This window comes from Schistocerca nitens, chromosome 6 (genome assembly GCF_023898315.1).
Source record: "Schistocerca nitens isolate TAMUIC-IGC-003100 chromosome 6, iqSchNite1.1, whole genome shotgun sequence".
NCBI classification, from domain to species: domain Eukaryota; kingdom Metazoa; phylum Arthropoda; class Insecta; order Orthoptera; family Acrididae; genus Schistocerca; species Schistocerca nitens.
The window spans coordinates 124,259,487-124,279,595 of record NC_064619.1 but is presented as its reverse complement, the minus strand read 5'-3'; the positions used below and the strand labels follow the sequence as shown (position 1 = coordinate 124,279,595).

The following is a 20,109-nucleotide window of genomic DNA, read 5'->3' as shown; positions in this document are numbered from 1 at the left end:
TGGTTGGGAAGGGAGTAAGACAGGGTTGTAGCCTCTCCCCGATGTTATTCAATCTGTATATTGAGGAAGCAGTAAAGGAAACAAAAGAAAAATTCGGTGTAGGTATTAAAATTCATGGAGAAGAAGTAAAAACTTTGAGGTTCGCCGATGACATTGTAATTCTGTCAGAGACAGCAAAGGATTTGGAAGAGCAGTTGAACGGAGTGGACAGTGTCTTGAAAGGAGGATATAAGATGAACATCAACAAAAGCAAAACGAGGATAATGGAATGTAGTCAAATTAAATCGGGTGATGCTGAGGGGATTAGATTAGGAAATGAGATACTTAAAGTAGTAAAGGAGTTTTGCTATTTAGGGAGTAAAATAACTGACGATGGTCGAAGTAGAGAGGATATAAAATGTGGACTGGCAATGGCAAGGAAAGCGTTTCTGAAGAAGAGAAATTTGTTAGCATCGAGTATAGATTTAAGTGTCAGGAAGTCGTTTCTGAAAGTATTTGTATGGAGTGTAGCCATGTATGGAAGTGAAACATGGACGATAACTAGTTTGGACAAGAAGAGAATAGAAGCTTTCGAAATGTGGTGCTACAGAAGAATGCTGAAGATAAGGTGGGTAGATCACGTAACTAATGAGGAGGTATTCAAAAAATGGTTCAAATGGCTCTGAGCACTATGGGACTCAACTGCTGTGGTCATAAGTCCCCTAGAACTTACAAGTACTTAAACCTAACTAACCTAAGGACAGCACACAACACCCAGCCATCACGAGGCAGAGAAAATCCCTGACCCCGCCGGGAATCGAACCCGGGAACCCGGGCGTGGGAAGCGAGAACGCTACCGCACGACCACGAGATGCGGGCTGAGGAGGTATTGAATAGGACTGGGGAGAAGAGAAGTTTGTGGCACAACTTGACTAGAAGAAGGGATCGGTTGGTAGGACATGTTTTGAGGCATCAAAGGATCACAAATTTAGCATTGGAGGGTAGCGTGGAGGGTAAAAATCGTAGAGGGAGACCAAGAGATCAATACACTAAGCAGATTCAGAAGGATATAGGTTGCAGTAGGTACTGGGAGATGAAGAAGCTTGCACAGGATAGAGTAGCATGGAGAGCTGCATCAAACCAGTCTGAGGACTGAAGACCACAACAACAACAGAAAGTAGCACAAGTGTGTTGGGTCCACACAAAGTACGACTGACAGAGGATAACGTACTGCAGCAACTCGGCCTGGCATGGACTCAACAAATAGTTGGAAGTTTCCTGCAGAAATGATGAGAGATGCTGCCTCTATAGCCGTCCATAATTGCGAAAGTGTTGCCGGTGCAGGATTTTGTGGTCGAACTGACTTCTCGATCATCCCCTATAAATGTTCGATGGGATTCTGCCAGGCGGTCTGGGTGGCCACATCATTCTCTCGAATTGTCTGGAATGTTCTTCAAACCGACCGCGAGCAACTGTGGCCCGATGACATGGCGCACTTTCATCCATAAAACCTCCATCGTTGTTTGGGAACATGAAGTCCATAAATGGCTGCAGATGGTCTCCAAGTAGCCGAACATAACCATTTCCAGTTAATGATCGGTTCAGAGGGACCTGAGGACTCAGTCAATGCCTTGTAAACACCTCCCACACCATTAAGAAGCCACCAGTTGCTTGCACAGTGCCTTGTTGGCAACTCTGGTCCACGGCTTCGTGGGGCCCGCACCACTCTTACCCTACCATCAGCTCTTACCACCTGAAATCGGGACTCATTTGATCAGACCACGGTTTTCCAGTCGTCTAGGGTCCAACCAGTACGGTCACAAGCTCAGAAAAGGCGCTGCAGACGATGTCGTGCTGTTAGAGAAGGCACTCGCGTCGGTCGTCTGCTGCTATAGCCATTTAATGCCGAATTTCGCCGCACTGTCCAAACGGATGAGTTTGTGCACGTCCCAGCTTGATTTCTGCGTTTATTTCACTCGGTGTTGCTTGTCTGTTAGCACTGACAACTCTACGCAAACACCGCTGCTCTCGGACGTGAAGGGTGTTGGACACAGTGTAGTCAGTCTTGACACTGTGGGTCTCGGAATACTGAATTCCCTAACGATTTCCGAAATGCAGTGTCCCATGCATTTACCATTCTGCATTCATTGTCTTTTAATTCCTGCCGTCCGGCCATTATCACGTCGGAAGCCTTTGCACACGACTCACCTGAGTACAACTGACAGGTCCGCCAATGCACTGACCTTTTGTACCTTGTCCTTGTGTGCGCACTACCACCGCCATCAGTATATATGCATATCGCTGCACCTCAGTATGAGAAAAAGATAATTACATCAGGTAACAAAATAAAAACTGTATGGGATATAGTGAAGACAGAGACAGGTGGAGCCACAAAGGAAGAGGAACAGATACCTCTAAAAATAAATGAGACTTTCGTAACAAGTACATGTAGTGTTGCAAACCTCTTAATCGAGTACTTCATTTCTGCTACTGACAGCTTGGGGTTATCACGTTCGGTGAACAGTGCAATGGAATAGCTGAGACCAGTCTGTAAAAATACCTTCAGTAAAATGGAAATGACACTCACGACTCCCAAAGAAGTAGCATCCATCATAAAATCCTTAAAATCTAAGTATTCCAGCGGGTATGATAACATATCAACGAAATTAATCAAAAAGTGCTCATGTGAGTTCAGTTCTCTCTTCAGTTATTTGTGCAATCAGTCTCTTATCAGCAGAACATTTCCAGACTGGTTAAAATATGCTGAAGTTAAGCCTCTTTACAAGAAGGGGGATAAAGAGATACCATCAAACTATCGACCAATTTCACTTTTGCCGGCTTTCTCAAAAATATTTGAAAAGGTTGTGTTTAAGCGTCTCCTTAAGCATCTGACTGCAAATAATATATTGTCCAAGTCACAGTTTGGATTTCTTAAGGGTTCTGATGTACAGAAAGCTGTTTACACTTACAGTGAGAATGTACTTAATTCATTAGATTATAAATTAGAGGCTACTGGCATTTTCTGTGACCTGTCCAAAGCCTTTGTGTGAACCACAGCATTCTCTTAAGTAAATTAGAATATTATGGTGTCACCGGCAATGCTGTGAAATGGTCTGAGTCTTATCTATCTAACAGGAAACAAAGAGTGCTGTTGCGAAATACCTGTGCAGTAAGCAGTCAGTCATCATCTGACTGGGAATTAATTACATGTGGTGTTCCTCAAGGATCCATCTTGGGTACATTGCTTTTTCTTGTGTATATTAGCGACCTCCCATCTGTTACATTGCCAGATGCTAAGTTTGTTTTGTTTGCAGATGATACAAACATTGCAATAAGTAGCAAGTCAAGTACAGATTTAGAAATAGCTGCTAATCAAATTTTCACTGACATTAATAAGTGGCTTAAAGCTAATTCACTGTCATTAAACTTTGAGAAGACCCACTATATGTAGTTAAGAACCTGTAACAGATTTCCTTCCAGCATGTGTATAACGTATGAAGACATGCAGATCGAAGAGGTTGACAGTGTTAAATTTCTAGGATTACAACTTGATAGCAAATTCAGTTGGGAAGGGCATACCACAGAATTGCTTAAGCGCCTAAAGAAGTCTGTATTTGCCGTGAGAATGATGCCAGATTTAGCAGATATAAACACAAAAAAACTTGCATACTTTGCTTACTTTCAATCTATTATGTCATATGGGATCATATTCTGGGGTAACTCATCAAACCGAGCAAAACCTTTTAGCGTGCAAAAGCGTGTAGTAAGATCATCTATGGTGTAAATTCAAGAACATCATGTAGAAACCTTTTCAAGGAACTTTGTATTCTGACCACTGCTTCTCAGTATATTTATTCCTTAATTAAATTTGTTGCAAATAATACATCTTTGTTTCCAACCAATAGCTCAATACATAGTATCAATACTAGGAATAAGAACAATCTACATAAAGACCAAAAATCACTTACCTTTGTCCAAAAATGGGTCCAATATTCAGGAACACTCACTTTCAATAAATTGCCAGCAACCATTAAAAACTTAGTTTCAATTAAAGCACGGTTTAAACAGAGTTTGAAAGACTTTTTGATAGGAAACTCCTTCTATTCCATATATGAATGTCTTAACAGAGACCGTTAAGCCATCTTAGGTAAAAATATCTATTAGATTTCAGTTTTGACTGCAATTGGTCACAACAGTCAAGATTAGTTATTTTGTGTATGATAAATTTATTAATGGTGCATAACAGTGTTTCATTCTGACAGAGTGTTAATTATGCAAATATTAGTTGTTCCAGTTTACCGCATTGTATTCACCTATTTCCTATTCTCCTGACAAATGATCCGGGTAGTATGTATTATATTCAAAAGTTTTATGTTTTTATGCTGTATTTTCTGACATGTTTCACACCCACGAGAATCATCTCAATTTTTGGGTCTATGGAACGAAAACTGAATCTCATCTAATCTAAACAAGGGCTGCACAAATGGTCAAAGGTTTGGTTGTATGGTGAAAGAGCGTCTCGGAAATACTGAAAAATTTGAACTGGTAGATGTTTGAAGGTACACGGCAACCATCACTCGAAAGCCTACTTACGAAGTTTCGAGACTCAGTATTAAGTGAGGAACCTAAGAGTATGTTATTACCTCTACGAATTGCTCCATATGATCGTAAAGACGAGATTAGAACAATCACAGCGCGCACAGAGGAAGCATTTGAAACGCCATTATTCTGATGCTCCATGCGCGAAAGGAGCGGGAAAAGAACCTAATACGTACGTGGTATAACAATAAGCATCCTCTGCAATGTACTAAAGCACTTCGTAAAATATTAATACAATGCCGAAAAAAATGCATCACCCTCATGGCGAACGTCATTTTACTGACAAGTGAGGTGACAGATAGTTCATTAATGTAAGAGTGTAAGGTAACAAATTCAGAAAAAAATAAACACACATGTTATAGTAGAGAGTGCCCAAATAGTGGCATCAGTATACAATGTACCCTCATCTGGCGGCAACGCATGCTATCAATCATACAGATGTTGAATGGCATCCTGTCATAGACTGTCCCAAACATCTTGCGCTTTTCTTGCAATTCTGCAACGGTTCTTGCAGGCCTCGGAGGACGAGTAAGTTCCCACTTCATCGCGTCCCATACGTGTTCAGTTGGTGAGAGGCCTAGTGGTTCAAATGGCTCTGAGCACTATGGGACTCAACTTCTGCGATCATTAGTCCCCTAGAACTTAGAACTAGTTAAACCTAACTAACCTAAGGACATCACACACATCCATGCCCTAGGCAGGATTCGAACCTGCGACCGTAGCGGTCTCGCGGTTCCAGACTGCAGCGCCCAGAACCGCACGGCCACTTCGGCCGGCAGAGGCCTAGTGACCCTGGAGGCCAGGGCGGTTATTGTGCAGCACGAAGAGCATTTTCGGTCGCTACAACCATGTGCAGTGTCCTGCTGACAAAGCACATCACCTTGCTGTCGAAGAAATGGCAGTACCATGCGGATAACTGCCGGTGGAGTGAAGCGGGCACTGATTATTTTACCCTCCAGAAACAGAAAAAGTGACCTCGAGTTGTAACTGATGGCCACCACATCATGAAGTCCAGGAAGAGACCTGTGCGTCGTGGACGAGTGCACTCTGGAATAGTTAACTCATACACGGTTACGTCCATCATTGGCATACAGGCAATGCGTACTCTCATCTCTGAAGACAACAGAGCACCATTCTGCTCTCCAGTCAACTCTTTCAAGACACCAGAGTAGCCATACTTGCCTGTGTCCTGGTGTCAGTGGTCTCCCGGGCAGAAGCAAACGTGACCTTAATCCTGCTGCAAGCAGACGGTTCCCAATGGTTCCTGATGGCATTGCAGGTGCAGTATGACCCGGATTTCGACCCAGGGTGATAATCGATCGGCCACCGATGCTCGCACAATATGTCGATCTTGACGTTCGTCTGTACTGTGCAAACGTCCAGAACCTGGTCTATAAGTGTGGGAGCACTCAACAACCAACTGTTCAAAGCATTGATACGTTGTGCCCGACATGTGCAGAAATGCGTCGATACATCCATCCAGCTTCCCACAGGCTAGAAGTGCGACCCTGTTCAGATGGCTGAAGCTGTTCAGAACGAATACGTATCCGTCGGTGGAGTATGGTTGTACCCGAGAATGAATGTTACAAGCATTGTTCACTTGAAAACTAAGTACACTTACTGCCTGCAAGCTCAAAACAGTGTCCGCAGCTAGTGTTGCTGCCTCTGGATCATGGGATCCCGGGTTCGACTCCCGGCCGGTTTGCGGATTTTCTCTGCCTGGGGACTGGGTGTTTGTGTTGTCCTCGTCATTTCATCATCATCATCATTCGTGACATTGCCAAAATTGGACTGTGCAAAAATTGGGACTTTTTACGGGCGCTGATGACCGCGCAGTTGAGCGCCCCACAAACCAAACATCATCATCACAGCCCTAAACAGATGGTGCATATACACGCCGTCTGAGCGCCATCTGATCGCCGATGACGGTGACAAATGAATCACTAACAGTAGAACCCCTGAGTATGCACATATTGTACCCTGCTGCCGCTGAACACAGTCCTTCAGGGTATTGCATTTTTTTCCACTAGTGTGTATGAGGGGGGTCAACGGCCTTGGCGCAGTGGTAACACCGGTTCCCGTCAGATCACCGAAGTTAAGCGCTGTCGGGCTGGGCTAGCACATGGATGGGTGACTATCTGGTATGCCGAGCGCTGTTGGGAAGCGGGGTGCACTCAACCCTTGTGACGCAAACTGAGGAGCTACGGCCGGGAGAGCGGTGTGCTGACCACATGCCCCTGCACATCCGCATCCGGTGACTCCTGTGGTCTGAGGATGACACGGCGGCAGGTCGGTACCGTTGTGCCTTCATGGCCTGTTCAGGAGGAGTTAAGTTTAATATATGAGGGGACTTCAGATTATTATGGCGAGCCAAGTACCTTTCACTGAATGCTGCCACTAATCTGCAGACACAGGTGCATGGCCCCTTTTTTTCAGCAGAGTCGCCAAGTCCCTGTAAACAACGGTCGGAACTCTCTACTATTTGTTCAGTTCCACGACGATAGAAATCTGCTTCTTAGTCAAAGAGCCGCTGAGTGAACGTCCTCACCGTTAGAAAATCTGCGATTGCTGCGAATTAGTTTCTCGATGGCCCTGACATTGTCGTCTGTGGCCGATGTCGACGGCCTTCCTCCCGTTCAGCATCGCTCGCGTCTGTGCGGCCGTGGTCAAATTGTTGCCACCGTATCACTACGGCTGGACGCGACACTGCATTTGGTTCACATACTGGCTGACTTCCACCGTAAATTTGTGTGCAGCTGAGACTTTTGCCCACAAGAATCTTACTGTCCCGCGTACGTCAACTTTGGAGTACGTCTCGAGTTGTCGCTCCATTCAGTTGCACACTGTGATCGACCTGTTACTAGTACCGCAGCGGAGCTGTGTCTGCACGAAACCCAGGACATTTTCTCTCTTCTGATTATGTGCCACTGCAGTTGCGCAATGGTCTAGTGTAGCACAAAATGTGTAACTTACTTTTAGGAAGGTCCTCACGGATGTAGAACATTGGGCTTGGTCTTGACAATTCGAGCATGTAGACACTCTGCTTCTTGTCTCAGGGTTCGATACAAAAAGATATTCAAATACCCCAACAAATAAAAATCTGTTGAGTTTTGGTCTCGAGGACATGGAGCCCAAGGAATTGATTCACCTCTTCTTATACATTTATCACCGACTATATTCTATAAAACCTCGCGAAGTCCGTCGTAATCAGTTATGAGTTGATGCTGTAAGCGAAATACTGAAGCGAGTCGCGTGAAACTCAGGCAGTGCCGTGAGCCATGTCTCAACATTGCCTTGGGTGAAATGGTCACAAAACACTGGCGCCGAATGCAAGGGATGGTATTTAGCCGTACGTAACAGGACGCATTGCACATTTCCATGTAAGGAAGAGTTTCATGTGTTTTGCTGGTACCTTCTGTTTAAGTGTGTTTCCCGTAATTAATGTACTATAAAGAGTATTAGAAACTAGGTTCTAAACAAGGAACTAAGCTCTTCCGGACCGTCGTCCAAATAACACTCTTCTGCTCTTACTTGTGAGGAAGTGTGGCATAGTGACATAATGTATAAGTATCAGAATACAAATTCAGGGGACAGAATTGAATTTCCAGTCGATTCTAGATCTTTTCCTCTGAATTGTCGCTTTTTTCGTCTTTGGTAATGACTTGTTAATATAAAATGCCGAGTTTTAAAGCGGTGCAGAGTCCACGTTAAACTGTAGGTACCCCTGTGACTGGCTGCGTACGATATTATAATGATCGGAGGAAGGCAAGGGCACACCTTCTCCGATACGACCAGTGCCTCTAGTTTTCAAACCAGTCATCAGCTTGAGGGCAACTTTACTATCTGCGAGGAATTTGTCTTGAAAGTTTGGTCGTACCTTTCAGTTACATCCTGTCTAAGTAATTAATATCGAAAGAAACATATAGCTCTGGTTTAATACAAAAATAAGTTGTGATAAGAGAGGCAGAAAACCTTTTGTCCTGTAAACATCATGTAGAATTTTGCAGTTATCCATTCCAGTTCTAAGAAGGCAGTCGCTGAATGCAGTACGAGTAAATTTAAATTTGCCCATGTTATAAAGTATAGTAGGTTTGAGACGCAGTAAACTAGGGTTCGAACTAGGGTGTCTGAAAATAATGAACGGCTACAGATGTCGAGAGCTACCATGGCTCAGGTGCACGGAACAGGTGGAACAGTCGCTACAGACTTACTGTTGGCGTTACATCAAATGTCAGAGGCGTCTAGCCACAAACCAGCTATAATCTGGCCCCACGAGTAGTGGCACAGAACAGTGAAGGAAGGATGTGCTTCGTACAGTGCACCGTGCGCCTGTCATCGCGAAGTGGAAGGAGCCAATCTGTACGCCAACATTACGTGTTCTGCTTTTTAAAATGCTCTTACACATGTTTGTTCCATTTGCCTGTGATTCCAATGAGACTTTAACTACTCTGGGACGCCCCGGACGTTAGCAAAGCGACTTAATGGTCGTTTCTCAGTAATTCATAGCTTCAGGGGAAGGGTGTCGGGGTGGGGGGCTGGGTTGACGTGTCACGGACGTTCCGGTAAAGCTAGCAATGAAGACAGAATACTTGAAAGATAGCCGAGTATACCCGTGGTTGTGACTGTCAAGAAAAAATTTAAGTGCATTAGCTGTTCGCGATACGGAGGAGCAGTGTTTTCCTTTTAGGGAACAGGATAAGCCGACGGCGAGTGTCCAGTTTCAGAATATACACTTCCGCAACTTGATAAAACCCTTTGAACATAAGTCTGCTTGATATGATAGGTACAGTCAAATAGGAACCGACTTTTCCATAAACTTAGAACTGTCAATAGGAAGGCATTTCCGTTGATCATCGACTGACAATTGTTTTGCGGCTCCCAAAATATTTTCACTTGTGACTCAAGCAGTACAGTCTTCGCGTGTGCACTCTCCCTCACTCCAAACAGGACAGAAATGTGACGCTGCATATCATGTGACAACGTAATGGGATGAAAAATTTATAATTATGTATCACTGACAGGGTCTTTTTTTTTATTTCACCTACTACAGAGTAGATGCAAGCCATCTCTCACATAACTATTTAGTGGCTTGCATTAGAGATTTCTTGCAGCAGCATGCACGGGTTCCAGTGATGTTAAGTTTCGTCTTGCACTGATAATAATGAATTAAATTAACCTTAACACCTATTAATTCGACATAAGAAATAGTTTAACGATATGAAAGATACTTACATTGCAAGAAGAACAGTGTATGTGCAGTATGCTGCATTCTGACACGGAAAATCGCATTTGCTTTACACTGTGACCGAATGTTGTGGTTGTCTTGCAAGGGTATTATACTTTTCATCTGACACTAAATTAAAGGGTAACACTCCACTCACTACACTTCCTGCTTTTTGACGTCACACGCAATAAGGCGAAGCGCACTGCAATATCGACAGTCGATTCGGCAGGCCCATATTTATCTTCGCATATTTTGTTGTTTTTTAACATAACTTGCAGTATGCCGTCTCAAGGCAAAGGCACATTGAAAATGTATCACAAACACCTTTTTTGTCATTAAATGTCAGTTAATAACGGATCAATGATACGGGCATTCAAGAGATACTATGATAACCGAGTCTTACAGCAAACATCAATGAATAGACTTTAGCGCAATGGATAAGGTCGTGATGATGTTTGGTTTGTGAGGCGTTCAACTGCGCGGTCATCAGCGCCCATACAAAGCCCCAATTTTTCACAGTCCAATCCAGCCACTGCCACGAACGATGACGATGATGAAATGATGAGGACAACGCAAACACCCAGTCCGCTGGCAGAGAAACTCCCCAACCCGTCCGGTAATCGAACCCGGGACCCCGTCATCCAGAGGCAGCAACGCTAAAGATAAGGTCGTGGTTTGTGCTGTCGAAGGGCGCAGGTTCGCATCTAAAAAACCGTTGATTTCTTTTATCGTAGTGTTGTTAACACATTCTGAGCCTTTCTTATGAATGCAACACCAGTGTTTCTGCGATATTCGATGTTATTTAACATTTCCGTCCGATTAGATCTCGGAACTTTTATGAACTCATAGTGCCTAAACAAATTACAGTCCTAAATAACGAGAGAAATGGGCCAAAATTATATCAGAAGTACATATTCTCCAGTGGTTTCATTTCGAAACCAGTCACAACAGCAATCCCGGTAGTACAAACTCGAATTTGCGATACAATAACCTTAGATAACTTACTTTCGCTGTCAATGATGTCCTTAATGCAATCAGAATAAAAAATTTTGACTGCCTCCAACAACCGCGTAGCCACGACCTCCGCGCCGACTGTTGCACTGAACGCTGTCCTTCACTGCTACAGTGCACTACACTCGTAGAATTACCTCACTATACCAATATATGTGTCTGTCTTGCAGTAGTATCGGTGGTTTCATGAAAAAGCACTGGAACTTTTTAAAAAAATGTGTTTTCAGGCAGAAACAATGTGTTTTCAGGCGAAAACCACTGGCACTCGAAGGAGGGAGGAGTTCAGTTCAGTCCTTTGCCTGTTGCACTTGCTCGGTCAATACCGGCACGGTTAATGATATTTGTGAGTGACGTTGGAGTTGTCGTCCGATGATTTCCCATATACGAGGTGTGGCTAGAAAAAAACCGGACTAGTACTGGTGAAACAATAAAACGAATGCAATAAGGCTGAAAGTCGCGTGGCCTGTCACGTGACTCTCGCTCCGCCTACTGCTCGAGTTTCATCTGCCTCCTGCACTCAGTCTGCCCGTGGCGTCTGTTTTAAGTAGTTGACGTTTTGTCTGTGCGTCGGAAAATGTTGAGTGTACAGAAAGAACAGCGTGTTAACATCAAATTTTGTTTCAAACTAGGAAAATCTGCAAGTGAAACGTTTGTAATGTTACAACAAGTGTACGGCGATGATTGTTTATCGCGAACACAAGTGTTTGAGTGGTTTAAACGATTTAAAGATGGCCGAGAAGACACCAGTGATGACACTCGCACTAGCAGACCATTGTCAGCAAAAACTGATGCAAACATTGAAAAAATCGGTAAACTTGTTCGACACTTTCCTTGTCAACTCCTGTTAACTCAGACACTGCTCTGATTGTTAAACGGCGATCTTGCAGATCTCTCTCTCTCTTTCTCTCCCTCTCCCTCTCTCTCACTCTCTTCCAACACTTGTTTTGCGGAGTGCTTATCCGTCGCTCGCTCTCGTCCGCCTAGGCTTGGGTTCAGCGCTTAGCTGGACTCCGTGGTGTGCCTCTGTTTACTAAACACAGCCCCCATACGTGCCGAGCCGCTAACTGAGCAGAAGGAGCTGCTTACGCTGGGCACGTACCGTACTGCCGGCCGTTGTGTAACGAAAGCAGTGAATGTCAGCTGAGATGAGACTTTCAGGTCAAGGCGAGCCTCTAGGAGGACCGCTGCATGGACCACAGTGTGACGTCTGCCCGTGCCTTGTCCCGGTGGTCGCAATGTTACAGTGGTCTTTCGTCGCTGTCGTGTCGAGTCCGAAGACTAGCTTGATGCAGCTCTCTACGTCAGTCTACCCTGTGCTAGCCTGTTCATAACTACCGCAGCCTACATCCTTTTAACCTGCCTAACTCTCCTTCTAAAATTTTTCCTACGCCACCTACATTTCCCTCCATTGCTGAGGAAGCGCCCTATCAGTCGATCCCTTTTTTTAGTCCAGCTCTTTTCTCCCCAGTTCGCTTCTGTACCTCTTCATTAGTTTTTACATCAGCCCATCTAATCTTCAGCATTCTTCTGTAGCACCACAGTTCAAATGATATTCTCTTGTTGTATGTACTGTTTATCGTCCACGTATCACTTTCGTACGATGCTACTCTTTAGACAAATACCTTGAGAAGAGACTCTCACATTCAGATTTATATAATATACCAAAATGTTTTGCTTTTTCAGAAAAGTTTTTCTTGCTTTTGTCAGCATTCATTTTACATCCTCTCTATCAAACAGCAGTAGTGATCTAAAACTTTTAGTGTCTCAGTTCCGAATCTAATTCCGTCATCACTAAAGGATTTAATTCGAATAAACTCCTTTACTATTTATAGTGCTACTTTTACGAGTGCGCACTTTGCGACGTAAGTTTGCCTGTGCTTAGGGCAGACGAATCCAGATTAAATATACTGCAGTGATAATTTAGGGCTCCGTGCGATAATCAGTTCCACTCGCTGAATATCAAGAAGTAACAAATGACATTACCACTGATTTCTAGCTCTAACTGTGTAATCCACGAACCCCTTGAGTGCGAGGTCGCAAAAGGCCAATGATGTTTACGGCATTCGACGCCCCACAAACTGTCTACCATGCAACCACAATATTGCCTGCTAATGATAACAGGGGGCGGGACTGGGGTATCCGGTGGTGAGCACAGCATGAGGCTACGGCGAGTAGCTGAACTGCTTAGTCGACGAGTAACTCACAACAATGCTTCATGCTATTGGTGTTGATACAAAGCAGAGCAATGGCAGTGATATACAAAGCAAACGATCGACGGTCACATTTCGTCAGAAAGGAAGCCAAGGAATTTCGCAGACTGAGAAAGAAGTGGCAGAAGAAATTTTAGGGTTTTGCAAGATGAGCCGGTGGAATGTGTGGTGTCGTATATGCTCGACTGTGCGGACAAGCACATGAGGAATCCAATGACGACGATACCCGCTTAACAAGTTGAAGTGGTATTGGAACAGGTATTATGCACGCCATACTGCGCGTGATAGAGATTACAGTGATTTCAAGGGAAGCAGTGGATGGTTGTGTAACTTCAAACAGTGCTACAGGATTGGAAGAACTAAGATAACGAAATTTCAAACAAAGCATCAACTTGACGATGCAAAGAAAACTGCGGAAAATTTGTAGATGAGATAAGCAAATTATCCGACCGTTCGGTAAGGAAACTGTTTTCAACTCCAACCAATGGGGATTTGAAGAGGAAATGCATATGATAGGAACCCTGGAAATCAGGGGTACCAAGAGAGTTCTATCAAGATCAATTAACATCGATTCCTTAACGCATTCGAATACAATGATGCCCACTGTTAATCTGGGTGGTAAATTTACTGGATAGCTATTTATTGTGCTGCGAGAAGTTGGAGGTGCTCTGCCCTCTACGATTCTTTCTCGTGTGAGTGATCTTGCAAGGCTTACGTCGCAGCAAGCGAGAGTGCGAAAATGGGCTTAAGAGAACTACGACGATGGTGTGAGTACTGCATTTGGCCAATAGCTGGTCAAAATGATTTGCTTTCGCTTGATTCCTGCTCTACGTATGAAAATCATACTCTTTTAGAGTAAACTATACCTCCTGAAAAGTATGTGACATTGTAGTTCATACTACCTTGAACCACTGGACAAATTCAGCCTCTGGACGTTCTGTTTTTCCGTGCCTACAAAACATACTATCGCACCGTCTGCAGCTACGCATTAAAGGACAGCCACTTTCACGATAATCTGCACGACACCCTGTTCCGCATTCATTAGCATGCCAAAATCATATTCCGTCAGTTCTTGTCATCCCGTTGCGCCAACGTTATTCTATATGCATTCTTTAAGAGTGGGTACGCAGCTGAACGTCCCGCACGGTTTGTAACTCCCACGGAGTTCGCCTTCGACCTTTTTAATCACTGTGGCGCGCCATTTTTCATTCGGTACTCAATGATGTAAGTTAATGATTTGCTATGAATATTTCTTGTGTGTCGACGGTGTCCACAGAAGATTAATCTCTGCACCTCCCAGACACTCATTGTCTGTCGCCCACCTGATGCTCATGGTGGTTCATTAGCAGCTAGTATTTTTCCTGTAATAACTGTTAACACATTTCAATGAGCCTTGCTAAAGACTGAACTTGCGATCCCGAACTCAAGGGGTTCCTTGTAAGACTTACTCTGTCATTCGTCTCTGATGTGTGCTGATCAGATTAAGAGGAAAGGTACGCTGGTGTAGCTGTCTTGTGAAATAAAGTATTCGTAAAGATTATCCGTGCCTAGTTCCTTAACGCTGAGTTATGAGAGACTTTGTAGAAAGATTCAGTACCATTACCACTGACTTGAAACAAAAGTTAAAAGCTATAGTGTGTTCTGTATTAAAATCCTATCTAGTGTTAGCTAGCTTTCATGATCTTTAATTAGCCTTCCGTTTAGTGATACTTGAACCTGCTCTTTTGATACGAGTCCAATTCAAAGATGAACTTTAACTTCGTCTGTATTCAAATTCATATTTGTTCAACTGCAGTTACATCAGGTAGAACGAACAGCATATAGCAGTAAACATATTTTGTTCGTTTAATGCGTGGTAGACTATATCTTGTTTTGCTTTTGTTCATAATAAGGATATTACAACCTGTTTTTAAGACATCAATTTCCTTCAACTACTCTCCCATGTCCTTTATTGTCTCTGACAGAATTACAATACCATCGTCAAACCTCAAAGCTTTTGTGTCTTCTCCGTGAACTTCAATTCCTTTTCCAAACTTTTGTTTGATTTCCTTTACTGCTTCCTCAATGTACGAATTGAATAACGTCAGGGATAGCCTACAACTGTGTCTCACTCCCTTCTCAATTTTTGCTTCTCTTTCAAACGCTATAAATGTAAGTCTGTCGCTTAATGTAACGCAAATTGCCAGTATTGCCTCTGTTAATGTAAGACAACCTGTCAGTATTGCCTAGAGTGTCCCCACATTTCCCCGGAGTTCAAAGCGATCTTCCCCGAGTTCGGCTTCTACTAGTCTCTCCATTCTTCTGCAGATAATCCGCGTTAGTGTTTTAGAACCATGGCGTAGTAAACTGATGGTTTATTAAACTGCCGCGCGGGATTAGCCGAGCGGTTTAAGGCTTTGCAGTCATGGACTGTGCGGCTGATCCCGGCGGAGGTTCGAGTCCTCCCTCGGGCATGGGTGTGTGTGTTTGTCCTTAGGATAATTTAGGTTAAGTAGTGTGTAAGCTTAGGGACTGATGACCTCAGCAGTTAAGTCCCATAAGATTTCACACACATTTGAACAATTTTTTTGTTTATTAAACTAGTGGTTCGGTAATATTCACATTTGTAAGGACCTGCCTTCTACGGATTTGAATTATTACGTTTTTCTTGAAATCTGGGTGGATTTCGACTGTGACACGTGTCTTGCATACCAAGAGAACTGGCTATCAATAATCACAGTAATTCTGAGGAAATTTCGTCTTCTCCTGGTGTTACCGCGGCCCTTATTCTACGGTAATTTGTTGCTATAATGATCTTGTCGCCAGCATTGCTCCAATACCGCTATAATAATCGGAAATACTGGTGAACATCTGCGAATGGCCCCCTCATATTTTGAATTTTTGTTAATTTTTGACATAATTACTTTTTATGACGCAATCACGTTCGGCCTACAATGGTCATCATCAGACGCTGAGAGTCATGGGTGGCATTATCTGAATTCCAAAACTAGCTCTGATAAGGCACGCCATGACCGACAGTGTCTGAAGGTGGGCACTCTAACTCTGAACCTGCTAGGATTGCGCCATAAAATGTGATTGCGTCAGAAATAAACGAAACTTCATAATAAGTCAATCACTGGTCTCCTCAAATGGAATGTCTTTTCCTCCGGCCATATTTCCCAGAGAGCAGGTAGCTGCCGAGGGGTCGTAGGTATTGCTCACTGGAAAATGTAGCATATGGCCGTGCTATACACGACTCTTGTGTTTATATGCCAACCTCTCACCCTTATACCTCCCCCCCTCCCCTCCCCTCTCCCTAACTCTTATCGAGCAGCGCTTTGGAGAGAACCTGTTGTTTGTGGGCTACCTGGGAGATGGAAATACGAGTTCGTTTCGATGGCAGTAGTCCGTTGAGAAGTTTCGCGCGTCGCATCTATGCAGTTTGCTGAAAACAAAACACCATAGATAAGCAATATTGTTTGCTAATGGAAGGTTTGTGGAAAAACAGAAAACGTGGGTTACGGGACGTAGCATAACATTAACAGAAAATGTGTATCCGAAAGAGGGACAGCCGAAAGGTGTTGGTGTTGAGCATGTCATCACACCAGCGCGAACGTACAAGAAGTATACAAGTCGTAAAACTTATGTGAAAAGTTACATTTTTAGGAAGCCGTTCGCTTACTTAAAAACGAGCGCATCCACGAAAGGATTCCCTTTCTCTTTTTGTCAATTTGTTTATTTTCGTTCTTGACAGCAAACGTTGGAGAGCTGCACTTACTTTCGCTAGTTTACTTTCGTCCATTCTCTTGGCTCTGTTGTGGCTTGTGTCAAAACCTTTGGCCAAGTAATGTGTTATCGCAACTGTTGCCCAACCTGTGGCTGAAATCAGTGTTGTCAGAAATATTGTCGGATGCTCTCTTTCTTTCCTGGCCCGCTGGTTTCATGTTTCCGCGAATGTATCTTTATTTAACTTTGAGGCCGGATATTCTTCCTGTCGCCAAACTTGTCAGTTAACCCACGGGAAGGAAACGATACCTTAGACTACGCAGACGATGCTGTCCTTTACGGTATATTAAAGTCATCAGGAGATCAAATCTAATTACATAATGATTTAGACATCTGTATGGTGCGAAAAGTGGCAATTGACTCTAAATACGAAAAAGTGTGAGGTCATCCACTTGAGTACGAAAAGAAATATTCCGGCTACTCGATAAACCACACAATTCCAGAGGCTGCCAATTCAACTAAATACCTACGAATAACAATTACGAACAACTTAAACTGGAAGTATCAAACCAAAGACTGTGTTTTATTGGCAGAAGGTGCAACAGGCCTACTAAAGAGATTGCCTACACTACGCTTGACCGTTAAGAGACTGCTTACGCTACGCTTGTCCGTCCTCTGTTAGAGTATTTCTGCGCGGTATGTGATCCTTATCAGACATGATTGACGGAGGACATCGTAAAGGTCCACAGATGGGCAGCTCTTTTTTGCATTGCCGCGAAATAGGGGAGAAAGTGTCACGGATATGATAAGCGAATTGGGGTGCCAGTCATTGAAGCAAAGGCGTTTTTCGTTGCGGCGACATCTTTTCAAGAAATTTCAACTATCAAATTTTTCCCTAATACGAAAATATTTTTGTTGTCGCCAACATATATTGGGAGAAGCGATCATCGAAATAAAATAAGAAGATTTAAGTGTTCATTTTTCCCCACGTGCAGTTAACGAGTTCGATGAACCTTCTTCCGGGCACTCAAGTGTGATCTGCGGCGGAGTAGTCATATAGACGTAGATGTAGAAGTCGTGTGCAACATCTGACTATGAATAATGTAAATTTTGTCCGGTTGTTTCCTGGGGCGGTGATTGGGAACCAGTTGTTATCGTGTTTTCTGGGGTGGTGATTGGGAACCAGTCCAACATGGAAAACCTCCAATAAATCAGTCTTGTGGACCAGAACAACGGCAGCTAATCTGCCGTGCGGATTTTGTCATGGTCTGGCTCAATGCGAATCTCACTACACGAACAGGTCAGTTGTGTCCCGTATGAAACCGAATTTTTCACAGTAATTGTGTGGGCCAACTCTTACTACTCCTAACAACAGTGCCGTCGAAACAGGCTGGGCTCAAACAAGGAACTCAGGCCAGATGCCACCCAGCTATTTGAAACTTCCTGGCAGATTAAAACTGTGTGCCGGATCGAGACTCGAACTCGGGACCTTTGCCTTTCGCGGGCAAGTGCTCTACTAACTGAGCTACCCAAGCACGACTGTCGCCCCGTCCTCACAGCTTTACCTCCGCCAGTACCTCGTCTCCTACTCTTTCTTTCAGGAGTGCTAGTCCTGCATGGTCCACAGGAGAGCTTCTGTTAAGTTTGGAAGGTAGAAGACGAGGTACTGGCGGAAGTAAAGCTGTGAGGACGGGGCGTGAGTCGTGCTTGGGTAGCTCAGTTAGTAGAGCTCTTGCCCGCGAAAGGCAAAGGTCCCGAGTTCGAGTTTCGGTGCGGCACATAGTTTTTTGTGCCAGGAAGTTTCATATCAGCGCACACTCCGCTGCAGAGTGAAAATCTCATTCTGGACCCAGCTATTTAGTTGTCAGCAGATTCCGCTCAGTAATGGTATCGATATCATCTTCTCCACAGCGTAGCAAAGTCGACCGCAGCTTCAAAATACCCTTAAACAGAATGCCCTATGTAGATCTCTACAAGGGAAGCGAGGAAACAGTATAATGCGTACCATAGTGTAACACCGCTCGCTTGCCGCGCCTCACGCCAGTTCCACAGGAGCTTTTGGCTCCAGGAGCAACTTGTTTGTGGCTGGAGGCTGCCAGGGTCAGCCGGCTAACGACTCTGTTGTGTTCCGAAATAGACGGCCGATGGAGCAGCCAATCATCGGCCGCAGACCAGCCAATCCAGCGTCCACCCCGGAATACGCGCGCGCAGCCGTCGGCCCATTGGCAGAGTCGTTTCGCTGGCGCATCTCGGCGCAACCTGTTGACAGCCAACTGCGTCTTTATAAAGCAGCCGAGAAGCTGCTTTTCTGACGAAACAGTCGTCGTCATCATCAACGTCTCTTGAAACTGTGAATACCGGCCCAACAAACCATATTCCATTCAATGAGGGACTGCACTACCTTTTCCCATCGACTTTTTCGATTTAATCGAAAAAATTTTCTAGCGGTCAATAATATGTTTCATCGTATCATACACACCCAGAAATGGAGCATATTTACTCATCATGGCACCTACATCAGCGCTGTTGTATCAACCACCTTTGCTCCCAAAATCGACAGTTAATCGACGCGTATGTGACTGCATGAAGTGTCTTGCACACCAATCTAGTCCTCATACGCATACACGCTCAGTTAACGTCATTTGCTATACAACTGTTGATCATTATGTGAATATCTAAGCGGAATTCCATGTAGTAACAAATGAAGTGTGTCCTGTGCATTCCTGTTGTGGCTGAACACTTGATAATCCACGGGCCGAAGCCGGTCGTCTGTATACAGGATGTCCCTGGGAGATCGGCCAATATTCAGGGATATGACAGGAGCGATCATTCAACACAAACGCGTCTTGTATAAAAATGGCTCTAAAATGCACACTTTAAGAGCTATGAGCACTTCTTCGGTAGGAGAGATGTCTTTCACAGTATCGAAGAGGAAGAAGAGCTTATGGCTCTTACGCACTTCAGAGGCCCTGTTTACCGGACATTTTTTCTTGTTTTGCTCCATACTACCAGCTCTCAAAATATAGAATTAACAGTCTCGAAGAAGAAGAAAAAGAAGTAGTGCTCCTGGCTCTTAAGAATGCATTTTAAACCCCATTTTTGTTTCGAATGATCGTTCCTGTCATATCGCTGAATACTGACCATTCTTCCTGTGACACCCTTTACACACGTTTTATGCAAATGGAGATGCCATTTAATAAAATACAAGTATACTATTGAATTTCAGAACAGTCTTTAAAAAAATCTCCTGCTGTTTGATATAACCTGTTTCAACTGTTACTAAATTATATCACTCGCAACAAACCCTTCAACGCCTTTCACCACCACTCGCTTTCCCTCACCCAAATTGCTCCCCCCATTTTCTTCTGTTCCACATATAAC

The 20,109-nt window shown here is 44.0% G+C and overlaps 1 protein-coding gene and 1 pseudogene across 1 annotated transcript in view; both read left to right on the top strand.

The window, feature by feature from the left end:
- LOC126263254 (protein commissureless 2 homolog) overlaps positions 1-20,109 on the top strand; it is a 229,486-nt gene that overhangs the window by 116,521 nt on the left and 92,856 nt on the right. The gene's annotated exons all lie outside the window — the stretch shown is intronic.
- LOC126191858 (5S ribosomal RNA) lies at positions 6,623-6,740 on the top strand (annotated as a pseudogene).